At 42.7% G+C, this 13,293-nt stretch overlaps 1 protein-coding gene across 2 annotated transcripts in view; it reads left to right on the plus strand.

The window, feature by feature from the left end:
• Positions 1–315: 315 nt before the first annotated feature.
• LHFPL2 (LHFPL tetraspan subfamily member 2) overlaps positions 316–13,293 on the plus strand; it is a 135,932-nt gene continuing 122,954 nt past the window's right edge. For both annotated transcript variants that reach the window (XR_007891861.1, XM_051643321.1), the window contains exon 1: positions 316–456. The gene's annotated coding sequence lies outside the window, so the exon portion shown is untranslated. The remainder of the gene's footprint in view (positions 457–13,293) is intronic.

Raw genomic sequence — 13,293 nt, forward strand, 5'->3', positions numbered from 1 at the left:
TGCTGTGTTCAGAGTCTCTCCCCTTTGGCCAGACCGCTGGGACAGCTGTGACGCCGAACCAGGCGGCCCGTGCCGGCGATGCCCGGGTGGCCGGGCCTCCCTGCCGCCCTCCCGCCCGGCCGGCCCCGCTCCCGGCAGCTCCCGGCAGCCCCCGGCCCGGGCGCTGCCCCCGCGGCGGCCGCCGCTGCGAGAGCGAGGGACGTCAGGGCGAGGGGGCCGGTTCTGGGCCGGGCAGGGCGGCCGCGTCGCGTCCCTCCCCGCCCCTCGCCGCGGCTCCCTCCCTCCCTCCCTCCCTCCGGCTAGGGGCGGCCGGGTCGGGGCTCGCCGAAATCCCCATTCCTGCTCCCTCGGTGCATGGTGGCGGCAGGAGCGGGGGAGGGCGAGCCCGGCGGGGCGCGGGCCAGAGGCGGCGGCGGGAGCGGGGACGGAGCGCGGAGGAGCCGCGGGCGCCCGGAGGTGAGGCGGCGGTGCCGAGCTGCGAGGGGAGGAGGGAGGACGGGACGGCTGGGCGCCTTCCCATTCATTGCCCGCGCCGCCGCCGGGCTGCAGCCCCCTGCAGCCGGGGCTGCCGCCGCAGGACGGGCCGGGAAGCTGCCGCGGAGGTAACGGCGGGGACGGGGGCCGCGGCTCCGGCGAGAGTCTCCCTGCGTCCGCCGGGAAGCGGCGGAGCGGGAGGGGACCCGCTGACACCTTCCCCGCGGGGCGGCGGGGAACCAGGGCGCGACCTGGCGGGCGGCGGGGCCCGGGGCCCCCGAGCTGCTCCCTCCCGCCCTCCTTCCCTCGCTCGCTCGCTCGCTCCACCGCGGAGCAGGCAGCCCCGGCGGGGCGGGGGCTCGGCGGCGCGGGGAGCGGTGCCCCGCGCACACGCAAGCGGGCACCGAGCGGCCGCGCTCCGCGCCGGCTGTCGGGGGTGGTGGGGAGGGCGGCGGGGGGGCTGCCGCTCTCCCTCCTGGTCGGTTTCTGCGGGAAGCGCCGTCAGGAGCGGGGCGGGAACGGGGAGGCCCGGGGCGGGCGAAGCGGCGGGGAGCCGCCCTCCCGGGGGTGCCGTGGGGGTTTCGTGCCGGGCTGGGAGCGTGCGGAGGGGAGGCAGCGGGTCTCGGGGAGCTGCTGGGGGGAGGGGGGTCCAGCCTTCACACCAGCGCCGTGTGCTTCTGCCCCTCGCATCTCTGGGCTCGGTTTCTTTTTCGAGTAGGGTGGTGGTGGAGGAGGAGGAGGGCGGTGGTGTTTTCTTAGGGTCTTTCAGGAGAAGGCGAGTGAATGGCACGAGTTACGGGTGAAGGTTTGTTGGTAGTTGAGGCGTCGCTCTGGAAGCGCGGTGGTTAAACGCCGCTGAGATCCGAGTCCCCTGGTTCCGAAGTTGCTTTGGCACAGCGTCATGTCAAGCGGCATGGCCTGGCAGTGCTGTGTCCGGACAGGTGCGTGCTGCCCGCACCTGGAGCCAGAGCAGCTGGTTTGCTGCATCACGGTGAGTTTCCTCTGAGCCAGCAGCAAGCAGACACAACCCTGCGAGCCTGCGCGTCGTGACCAGAGCTGTGTCGTTAGAAATAACCGAGAAGAGTGTAAAAGCTCCAGCTGACCTCGTGTAAAAGGAGATACGTGTTAATTAAAAGGTTTGACTTTCTTAGGAAAACATTCCTAGGCACCATTACAGATACCTTAATGAAAACGTCTGCTTGGTCCTGTCCCTGCAGTGGGTTCTAGCTGCACAAGCTCACGCCTGCAAGGAGACCTGTTGCTTTCAAGGGGTTTGCTTTGCTCACAGAGACCAGCTATAGAGCTGTAACTCATCAAGGCCTAAGTCTCAACTCTCTCAACAAAGAGTGGCTTATTAGAAAGTGTCAGTGACAATAACATCAATTTTCCAGTTTATTCTTTTGAATAAAACATGCTGCAAAAATATAGTCCCAACTAGTCGGGCACCTTTTTGAGCATTTTCTGCATGTGTACCCATAGTGAGATGCAGGATATAGACAGACCATCAGTCTGCTCTGTTAGGGCAGTTGTTAATGAGAGGGTTTTATCTCGGACATAGTTTCATGGGACTGTTCCTTGATTTTCATTGCATATGTTAGTTGCCGCCACTCCAGCTTTAATCATGTTGCTGCAGTGGCCTTAATCGGTGCATAGGAAATTGCCCACTTTTTTTTTTTTTTTTTTTTCATCATCTGTTTTATTAAGCACTCTGGGAAATGCTTGGGTGATGATGTACTTGCATGTCAGGCAAGTAACAGTAGTGTGTCACTTGCTTTTAGGAGTATAAATCACTGGGACTGTACACACTATTGCTGCATAAGAATGTTATAATCCTTTTTTTAAACCTTTTTAATCAAAACATGTTCCTCCACATCTTCTGAGTCACTCTTGATTGTGCTGGGCTGGTAAGTTTGCATGGGGAATACTGCCTGCAAAGGCTGAAAGGAAGCCAGTAATTGCCATGATCCTTTTTCATGTTCCAGCTTGCAGCTGTGAAAATTGCTAGTGGGGTTTTGTAATACAGCAGGACAATGACATATTAAGTGCTATATTCTGTTGCGTCAGCAAAACCTGGTTGGGCTGCAGGTGACTGTATAACTGACACCAGGCAAGAAATACAGTATTTTACTGTGTGTACAGTGTAGACATTTAAAAAAAATATATAATAACATACAAAGGAGTATTAGTTATTTTTCTGAGTGATGTGAGGAACACAATTATTATTTATTGAAATTTGTGTTTTCAGAAGCTTCTTTGTTAGACATTCATTACCAGTTGGAATGTTCCTGAGAAAAAGAAAAGTGGTGGTTGCAATGAGGGGACAAGTTGAATGTGTGATGACAGAGATAAGATTCCTGGTTACCCACTGAAGGCAGCAGCTGGTTTCTGGGAATGACACCTTCAGCATCTTAAAGCCAAGTCGTTACAAGAAGAAAAGGAAAAAATCTCTTCATGTACAGATAGCACCCACCAAAGCAGCTGGGTTTACCCCTCATCATGCAACAGTCCCAGAGCTGTTTGTTGAAGCTCAGAGGGAGGGTGAGGATGGCTGCTCTGCTGTCCCTGACTCTTCTCGGTTTCTATGCACACGTGTGTGATCATGCACAGGCACAAGCACACAAGGCTCCTCTTGTTCGCTGAGCCTTCATACCATCCAGCCTGTCGGGAGGAGAGCAAAGATCAGCTTCTGAACTGCTAGTGGCTTTTGGAAATGAGAGAAGCTGTTTTGTGTCCCTGTCTCTTCCTTCCCCAGGTACAGGGGCTTTCTGTGTCTTCCTATTTGCTGCTTTCTGTTTCTGGTGCCTGCCTTCCCTCACAAAAGGTCCCATTTATCTGCTTTCTGCCCAGCAGATAAATCATTTGGGGTGTCAACATTTTGAACTCACTTGGGAACAAGGGCAGAGGTGGTGAGTGACTGGAAGGTGTTACTGGCTCTCAGAGCCCTTTATTTGATGCAGAGACAATTCCTGATGTGATTATATCTGACAAATCTGTTAAAGTAATGCCGAAGACTTTTGCTTGGATTATTTCTCCCTTCTGATGTTCCAGCTTTGATGAAAATTGACAGGATTCTCTGGGATCATGGTGCCTAAAATATCCCCTGGAAATGTGGAATAACAGGGTGTGTTCTTACAGAATCATTGTCCTACATACAGATGAGCTTGAATTAAGCTGAATGTAGGGCCTTTGTAAAGCCCAGATAAAAAAACTGGTGTTGTTATCACTGATTCTTTAAAAATTGCTAGGGAGGTATGGTCAGACACTGAAAGCTATGTAAACAACAGTTCTATTGTTTTATTTTTACATGGTCTTCTAGGTAAAGTGAGTAGTTTCAGTCATTTTCATGTTGCATTATTGGATGTACGTAGTGCATTTTGGATAATAATTTTCTGCTGGTCTGAGATCTTACATTTTTACAATTGCTTTTGTTTTAACCTGTGTCTGACTTTAGGAAGTCAGACATAAACCATGAATAAGCATTTCAACACCAGTTAATCAGAGAATAATCAATTTTCCTAGAAGTATTTTCATAGAAGATAATTCTGTGGAAGGTTAATTCCAAAGAAAACAAAATCCACAGTGAAAAAATAACGAAACTATAAATGCTGCAAAGGCAAGCAAATGAGTGTGATTGTGTCCAATCTATGTGAATGGACCACGGATATATCTGAAATTCTGAGCTCAGGGACTACATGTAGCAATTGGGCAATTATCTTTTCTGTGAGTGAGGACAAATAAATCATGATGGAAGATTTTTAAAGACTATTGTGCTGTTCACACAATCAGTAGGAGCCAGTTTCTGATTCAGTATATGTAATTAAAAAATGTCTGTTGCTGAAGATTAATTTATCCAGTTTTCCTTGTCTTCTGGTCCTCATGCTATCTTTCTCATCTTGGAGCTGTGAAGTTAGATAGAAGCTCTTCAAAGGAGAATCTGTAATGTTTAAGACACAGCTGCGTATGAAGAATGCTTGAAGGAGTTGGGAATGTTTAGTTTGAGGAAGAGGAGGCTGAGGGGAGACCTCATCAGTCTCTGCAGCTACCTGAAAGACCATTGCAGAGAGGTTGGTGCCAGTCTCTTTTCACAGGCAGTTAGCAAGAGGGAATGGCTTCAAGCTGCAAGAAGGGAGATTTAGACTGGACATTAGGAATTATTTTTTTTTCACAGAAAGAGTGGTCAGACACTGGAATAGGCTGCCCAGGGAGGTGGTTGAGTCACCATCCCTGGGTGTGTTTAAGGGTGGTTTGAATGTGGTGTTGGTGGATGTGGTTTAGGGGAGAACTTTGTAGAGTAGGGATGATGGTTGGACTCGGTGATCCCAATGGTCCTTTCCAACCTGAATAGTTCTATGACTCTATGAGCAGAGTGCTGCAGCACACTGGTTCCTTAACACATTTCTTATTTATATTGGTCTAAATGTTGTTGATTTGGGTTTTCTTTGAGGGTGTTCTTGGAGGGTTTCTTTGAGACCCAGAGTGAAAGCATGGGAACTAAATGCAAAACCATGAAAATGAAATAGTGTAAAAAAAGGGAAAAATGTATTGGAGAAGGCATCATATTTATTGCAAACAGTGAGAGAACCGCAAACAGAAAAAGAAAGTCTTAATTTAGGCTGATTTTTTTCATTTTCACCTTTATGCAGCTTCTAGTGCATCAATGCTGCTGAAGCAGCTGTACTGCCTCCTTTGTCATTGGTGTCAGTGCTCCACTTCAGATTACTTTGTTGTAATACTGTCTGATTACCTTAAATACTGTGGAGGTATTGTTAGATTTATGTTTTATATAAAATATTGAACATCTTATTGGTGAAAGTGTCTTGGGTTTGAATTAGTTCACTAACTGACCTTGTTTGCTAACACCTGACACTTGCGTATATTGTGTGCATTTTCATGTATTGTTTATGATGGTTCACCCCTAGCAGTATTAGTGCTGTCACTCTGTTCCAGATGAATAACAGTAACTTTGGTAGATAAAATCGTATAATAGGCTTTAATAGTACAGTTGATATTTATTTTAAAGTTTAACTGTAGGTTGCTGGCCTTTTAATCTTGCAAGCTGCTTTTTGATCCCAAGTAGGTTCTTCTATTATGGTGCTTTGTAACAAGTTTACCGCTAATAGAAATGGTCAATGTGATAATTGTAGCGATTACAACCTAGGTCTGATCTGAACTGACTGTTGCATTGGTTTATTAAAAGCTGTGCAGTTTTTAAGCCAACTTCATTCAAGCAGTGCAGCTTCTCAGGGTGGCTGAGACTTTGGGTAGCTGTGACAGAACTTTCTTGATTCTACTTCCAGACATAATACCTTAAACCTGTTTAGAAATAATCACCTGTGATGTGGGAGGATAAATTAAGTCTCTGTATTTGATCTTCTGTTGAGACTGCAGATAAGATGCCAGTTGGTGCCATCTGTGTTTATAGATTTTGCAATGGTATTCACTGGGAGATTATCTGAAAGCCAAATCAGTTTACATAGGTCAGTGAATTGCAGCTTGCAAGGCTTATGTCTGGGATCACTGTAAACAGGTTTTCCAGAGTTTTTGTTGAACTTTCGTTTGTCAAAACCTGACCTCATCACTAGGATGGGTGGTGGTGCTAATGCACCAGTTTTATATGCTGGCAAATGCATTTAAGAGCAGCTTTATTTTAATGCCTGCATATGCCTGTTTTGCCTCTGAGTGTGTGTATGTATTGCTTTGCTTTGCCCTGTGCAAACAGTAGTTTTGTGGAGGAAAGCTGTAACAAAAAATGTTTTTATAATAGGGGTGGTGTTATTTTTCCTAAAATGTTAAATAAGTGATGCTTATGTAGTGCTGTAAATACGGTTACGGTTCCTGCAGTAAAGTACCTGTAAAAGAGAAGTTGTTGCAGATAGGAATACAATTTGTCAGATATCTGGATTTTTCTAAAGCAAGATTTGTACAGAATTTCTCAAGAGAGTTCTTTGTGTGTAAAGAACAGGAGCATCTCTCTGCACAACTGTTTAGTACTAATGAATGGTGTGTATTGAATTGTGCTTGTAATATAAATGGTGGAGGTTATTTAATGCAAGTAATGTAGCTCTCTCAGCCTTCCACGGAACTCATGTATTTCCCAAAATAAGGCAGTAGGTGTATGTAGTCATTGTGACAATTTTAGCAATTGTAACTGTTTCAGAACCTGATAGAACCTGAACCTGAGCATCATTCTGCACAGAAATCTACATGAAAATTTAAAGTGTAAGTTCTAGTCTAAACATGGTAATGTATTATTTTATGGTTTTTACATGTTGAGATTAGTTGCACACATTAATTTTAAATTTGGTCATATTTGGGGATTTGTTTCTGTGTTTTTAGAAAATTGTTTCAACTTACGAGTTCAACGTTGAGTGGTCAGCCAAATTTAGCATGATAACAAAATTACAGTTTTATGCTCAGTAGAAAGTTTAATGCAGTGTGGTGTCTCTTCTCTACATTGATTTTTCTCAGGACCATGTTTCTCTGGCATGGCTTACCTTTCAGGAGTTAAAAAAAGTCTCATTTTTCTCTCTGTTTTAGGTTATCTTTAAGCTACTAATAGACATAGTACATGACAGTTGGCATGCAAGATTTTCCACAGGCTGCCCAGCTGATTGCTCTGATGAGATGCTAGATAATTTAGAGGTATCCAGTCTGCAAAAATGTGTATGAGGTTTGCGTTGTGCATACATGTGTATTCAGTCATTAGTCATGATCATGACTACATAAAATCAATGTAATTACCTTCAACCAATCTTTATATCTAAGTGAGCCAGACCACATCCATGACAGCCTTGACAGCTTGAATTAAAGCTTGCCTTTCATCGCAGCCAGTTTTGGAGTGCAGAAATATCCAGCTTTCTTGAGCTTGCTCAGTGCAAGAATGGAACATGTTAATGTGGAAGAGTGGAAGTTAGGAATGTTCTAATTCAATATTGCTTGACCAGCCCAGCTCTGCAGAGTTCACCTAGTTTTTCTGTTGCACACTGCTTGCATCACATTGTAGGTGTCCAATCTGTTCCTTTCAGGATGCATCAGGAGTGTCTCACATACATGTATGCACTATACTATGAAGAGTATGCATCTGCTTCCAAGCTATGTTTAAAGAATGTCTGGGGAAGGTCAGACAATAGAAATCCATGCTTTCAGCACAATTTTTCCAGTGTTTGGCTGCTACTCTGTCTTTATTTTCACAGGCTTCTTGGAGTTGGGAGGAAAAAGGTCTGTGTGATGTGAGCTGGTTGTTTGAACCTCATTTTTTCTAAAGCAGCCCTTTTTTTGTGTGTGTTTGGTTTGTGGTGTTTTTTTTTGTTTTTTTTTTTTTTTTTTTGTTAAATGAGTCACAAGAAGAGATTTTTTTCCCCAGGTCTCAAGAAAAAGATTGTAAGAAGATAGGGCTGGAAGAGGCCTTATGAAGTCCTTTAGTCCATTCACCTGTCTCAGGCTAGGATCATCCATATCTGTTGTCTGTGACTTGTTCTAAGGAACTCAGTAGTCTACTTACATCACCATGCCATGAGAAAATTTTCTTTTCAAGTTTTTCAATTCACACCTTTGTTGATGCAGCTTGACATCGTAACTGCTCATCCTGTATGTCTTGGACAAAGCAACTTACTGTTTTTCTTCTTACAATATGTTTTATTATGTTTCGTCTTAACTATCATAGCCTGCTGTGTCTTGAAGTTCAATTTCTTGACTTTACAGGTGCTATTTTCTATACAGCAGTTGATATTTTTGTCTTTTCTTTGAGTTATCTTCCATTGCTGCACATATATTTTGTTCTGTCCAAGTTAGAGATGTATTCCTCTTGAAGCTTTAATGGCGCTAAATAAAATGGAATGGGATCATCATTGTATTTGCTGACACAATGTCTGTCTTTTTTGCAACACTGTGACTCTCTCATAGTGGTCAGTGATCCACCAGGTCCTCATCCAAGGACACATGTTCTAAGACATCGTTCTCACTGATTCTTTTATAGCTGGTAATTTCTGCCTAACTGTAGCATCCTGCACGTGTTCTTACTGAAGATGACGCTCTTCTTTCTGGTCGTTCCTCCTGTTTGTAATTTTTAATTACTATATTTTCCTCCAATAAACATGCTACCTTTTCTAGATTAACATTGTCTAGTAACAGAATTGCATACTTTATCACATTATACAGATCCTGAAATAAAGAAACAAATATTCTTCAGAAATCTAAAAAAGGAAGAGATTTTTAACCAAGTCTGTTTTTTGTTGGTTTTTTTTTTTTTTTTTTTTTTTTTTTTTTCTTCCCCTGCTTGTAATGATCCTTTTCAGGAGAGGAAGTGTAGAGAAGAGAGAAAATTTTAGGACAAACTATTTTCCTCTGGTGCAAGTGATTTACATTAGCCCATGTGTATTGAAGAATCTATGGAAAGAAAAAGTCACCAGACTCCTGGTAGTCCTCGGGAAAGCAGTTCTTGCTGGTGCTAAAGAATTTGTGGAATATGTAGAGGAGCAGGAGAGTCTGCCATAGAGAGTCTGTAGGTTATTGGGGAATAGAGACAACATTCAGGGAAGGGAAGGCCTAAGGTGGAAGGTCTAAGTTCATATTTTGCTTTTTGGTTTGTGGTGGAAGAAATCAATGGAGTTTTCTGCACAGGAATTCTTTTTTATGGGAGACTCATTAGAGGGTCAGTCTCAACTGAAAAGGTTGCAGGAGCTGCAGAAGATTTGACAAATACAAACAAGAACAAATACAAGTTGTCACATTCAGATTCACTCAGAAATTAAATAACTGCCAAATGTGCTGGTAATGGCTGAAAATGATAAATACATGGCCATTTTAGTGGGATTTCAGGGGACTTTTGGGACCTACAGAACAGCATGCCAGCTGTCAGTAATACCTGGGTGTACCACAGAGTAGACATTTTGGACACTTGTATAAATATGAGGTAATGTGAAAGAGATAACATGGTTTTTGAAGGGAAAATAATGCCTCATAAACCAGGAGGCATATAGATGGTGGAGAGGAAGCTTCACTTTTAGGCTTAATAGATTTCAGAAAGTTTCTTAAGGAAAGCATGCTGCCAAATGTTGCTTCTTGCATGGATAAGAAAGCAGAATACCAAGGGCAGACATAAATGGTTTGTTGTCACACTGAAGGGAAGATACCGGTGGAGATGCACATAGGTCTCTTGTAGTGCCTCTGCTGTGTATTTGTTCATACATGTCTATGAGGAAAGAACTGTGGAGTTTGCATGTGCTGCTGTGTTATTCAAGATGGTAAGCACCTGCAGAAATACTTTGTAAGAACAACTAACTAGGTAATAAAATAGTGTACCCGACTCAGTGTTGAGGAAAAACTGAGGAAGAGGGCAGGAAGAGCAGACCTACCTTTACCTGTAGACTGATGGGCTCTCAGCTGACTGTTGTCTCTTGGGTGTTACAAAGACCACAGATTTGTAATAAATGGTTCCTCAAGTATGTCAGAGTAAAAAATACAGACTGAGTGTTAGAAATCTGTTTTTTTTATAATTCTGTTTTAAAGGAATAGATCACAAATCCACCATTTGTGCTGATGGTATACTCACATCTTGAGTCTTGTGTGCATTTCTTGACTATCATCTCAAAAAGGATCCAGGAGAGCTGGAAAAGACCCAGAGAAGTGCTTTAAGGACAACTGGAGATGTGTAACACCTTCCATTCAAAGAACAGTTGAGTTGGTGAGGAGAGACAACTGGGGATGCTATGACCGTTTTATAAAAACATGAATGGCATGGCGAGGGTGATACAGATAGGTTGTTTATTGTCTCTCCCAGCAGAAGAACTAGCAGGTGTTGGGTTCAGAACAGCAAAAAGATGACTTCTGTTTAATGCACATATCATTAAGTTGTGTAACCCCACAGGATGTGGTGAATACTGAAAATTTATACCGATTCAAAGGGAAACTGGAAAAAATGAATGGAATAAAAAGTCTGTAGGGGATTCTTAAATACATAAGCATGACCTCTGGCTTTGAAAGTCCCTGGGCTGCAAATTTTTGGAGACTGGAGAGTGTTTGGGGAAAGTATGACTAAATTCTTACACTATGCTTATCCTCTTCCCCAGACATCTGCTTTTGGCTGCTCTTAGAAATGGGGGTACTGGGTGGAAGATTGACCTGGCATAATTTTAGATTTCTCTTTTTAAATTATAAAAACTCAAGACACATTTTTCTGTGAGTTAGCAGCTCAGGGTAGCATCCGCAAATCTTGTACTTTGTAGACCAAAAGCCTCCTATTCATTTTCCTTATAATTTAAGACAGAAGCACATTTTTAACAAAACATAAAAGTTACCATGAACATTTGTCTGACTCCTGCCAGTTGGCGGCAACTACAAATTATGTTTCTTTTCAGTCATGCTCAACTGCCAGATGAGATAATACATACTGTCTCGTTTAGGGAATCTAAGCAGCTATGTCTGTAATCCTGACTTGGTTCTTCTGATTTATTTTCTCCTACATGTGTGTGAAATTTTATTGAATGTGGAAGGTTTTAGTTTCTCCACCCTTCTCCCTTCTGTGGATACTTTTAAACTGCTGACATGAACACAAAATATGAGTTTCTCTGCAGAGTTAGAGAAAAAACTGAAAGTTCTTCGATGCCTGACAGGGACATAACAGTATAGAGGGAGGAGAATGCTGTGTTTCTTACTAAGCACTCACCAGCAGATCAAAAATGCGTAACCACAAGATGGAAACGTCTTGCATAAGCATACCTCATCGGCCCAAATTTGATGTTAAGCTTGTACTAGTATGTTTTCTGCTCTGTTGAGTGTTTTACACCTCTCTATATGACTTTCCCAATGCCAGACCAGGTATTGTTCATTCCTCTTCAGCTGTTCTGAATTTGGCATGAACACAGCATCCTGTGCTCTGGCAAACTTTGACAGAAATGTAATTGTACCCACACCTGCTTGGACTTAAATTTGTATTGCATGGTGTATACAGATGGTAATGTACCAGGTGGTAATCTGGCATTAACGAGGACACAGCCATGTGTTGCAGGTGCATTCTTTATTTTCCTGTCACCTATTAATATATTTAACAGACTTTTGCTGGGTTTTCCAAAGTGGTTGTTGGGGGCTAAATTAACAATGCCTTTCACTCCAGACTGTATCTGCAGGATTCTTCATGTCTTATCCCCTAAATTTTTCCTCCATTCTTGTAATACCAAATAATCTTATCCTTTTCTCTTTGGTCCAAGGCATGAGGGAGAGTAGCTTTGCCTGGACATGGAAAGCCTGTGCAGTCATTACACTGCCATCAAGGGTTTCTGTGTACATGGTGTTAAACTATTCCATGTTACTGGTGGTTGAGTTCCCTAGTCACCTTGTGCTGCTGCACTGGAGGCTGGGTTAAAGAGTCAAGGATTGTGTGGGTGCTAGGAAGTTTCTTCCTGAGCTTCTATGGTCTGTTCCCACATCTGCTGCTGAAGTAGATTGATTGTATTGAAGCTTAGTACAGTTTACTTCACATACCAAAGTGGGCTTCGTTGAAGTATGTGGCTTTGGAGGTTGGAAAAGAAAGGCAACATTTGGTTTGTGGAGGTGAGACTATTGAAGTTTGTTGTAAATAACTGTGAGTGCTGTTTTGTTATTGTTGGGATGTTTGTATATAGTAGCTACTTTGATCTCTGCACACTCAGTGAATATTAATTAATGCTGCTACACCAGAATTGTTTTGTGACTACCTTAGGAATAAACTGTAGGAAAACTCAGAAGTATTCTCATACTTGTGTTCAAATACCTGCATATATTTGAACTGATGATGCATTTGCATATAGCAAATACAAGTCTCCCGAGAAGATTTATGAAAGCTGTGCCAAATGCAGTTAGTCATAGTCAACAGCATCATAGATGAGTATTTTGGAATTGCTAAAGGAAGATTAATTTTCTGTTCAGATAGGAAAGTCATCCAGCTCTTCTGTTGGACTAAAACCCTTCTACTGTATGGACAGAGGAAGGTTTGGCCATGTCATTAACTGATTGTACTGAGAAGTGTGTCAAGTAACACGAAGCTACTGTTTAGGTATCGAAGTATGCCTTTTAGGTGAAGAACAGTGCAAGAATCAGGGAATACGTCTGAGAGGGGCTTATACCTCAGATACAATCAGTGAAACAGTCCAAAGAAAATATTGTAATGTTTTTTCTTCAGTTAGCATTTTGCTATTGAGTTATACTGAAAAAGAAATAAAAGAAAAATGGCTTTGTTCTTGGCTATCAATAGATCGATCAACTGATAATTGACCACAGATCTAGTATCTGTGATAGTGATTCTCCTTCTAAGTTTGTGTATACTCCCACCATACTTTTTAGGATAAAACTGTTTTAACACTTTTTTGGAGATTAGATTATGGAAGGGAGGTCATTAATTTAAATTATAATCCAGATAATTGTTTATTACTGTCCTTGCCTCCTGCAATAATAATGTTTAAAGTTTTTAGCATGATGATAACAGTGATAATAGTAATAATGATTATAATAATGATGATGATAATAATGATACTACTAGTAGTAGTAAACACATCTGTTAAAGTTGTCAGACACTATTCTTCGTTCTATATTTTATGATTCCTAAAGATGTCAGAAATTATCTGAAATGCAGAAGAAATTCTAACACTCATAAAAATATTTTAATAACCAACTAACAAATACTCCATTTGACATTTTTCATTCTGAATCCTTATTTATGGTCCTAGAGTTCTCAGCCATGGGAGAGCCTACATTTGCAAGCATTGATGTTTATTGCTTCACTTTCCATACATGCTTGTTCTTATAACTAAATAGAATATAGTATTTTATTGAGTACAACTGTTTTTT

Source organism: Apus apus, chromosome Z, assembly GCF_020740795.1.
Source record: "Apus apus isolate bApuApu2 chromosome Z, bApuApu2.pri.cur, whole genome shotgun sequence".
Classification (NCBI taxonomy): domain Eukaryota; kingdom Metazoa; phylum Chordata; class Aves; order Apodiformes; family Apodidae; genus Apus; species Apus apus.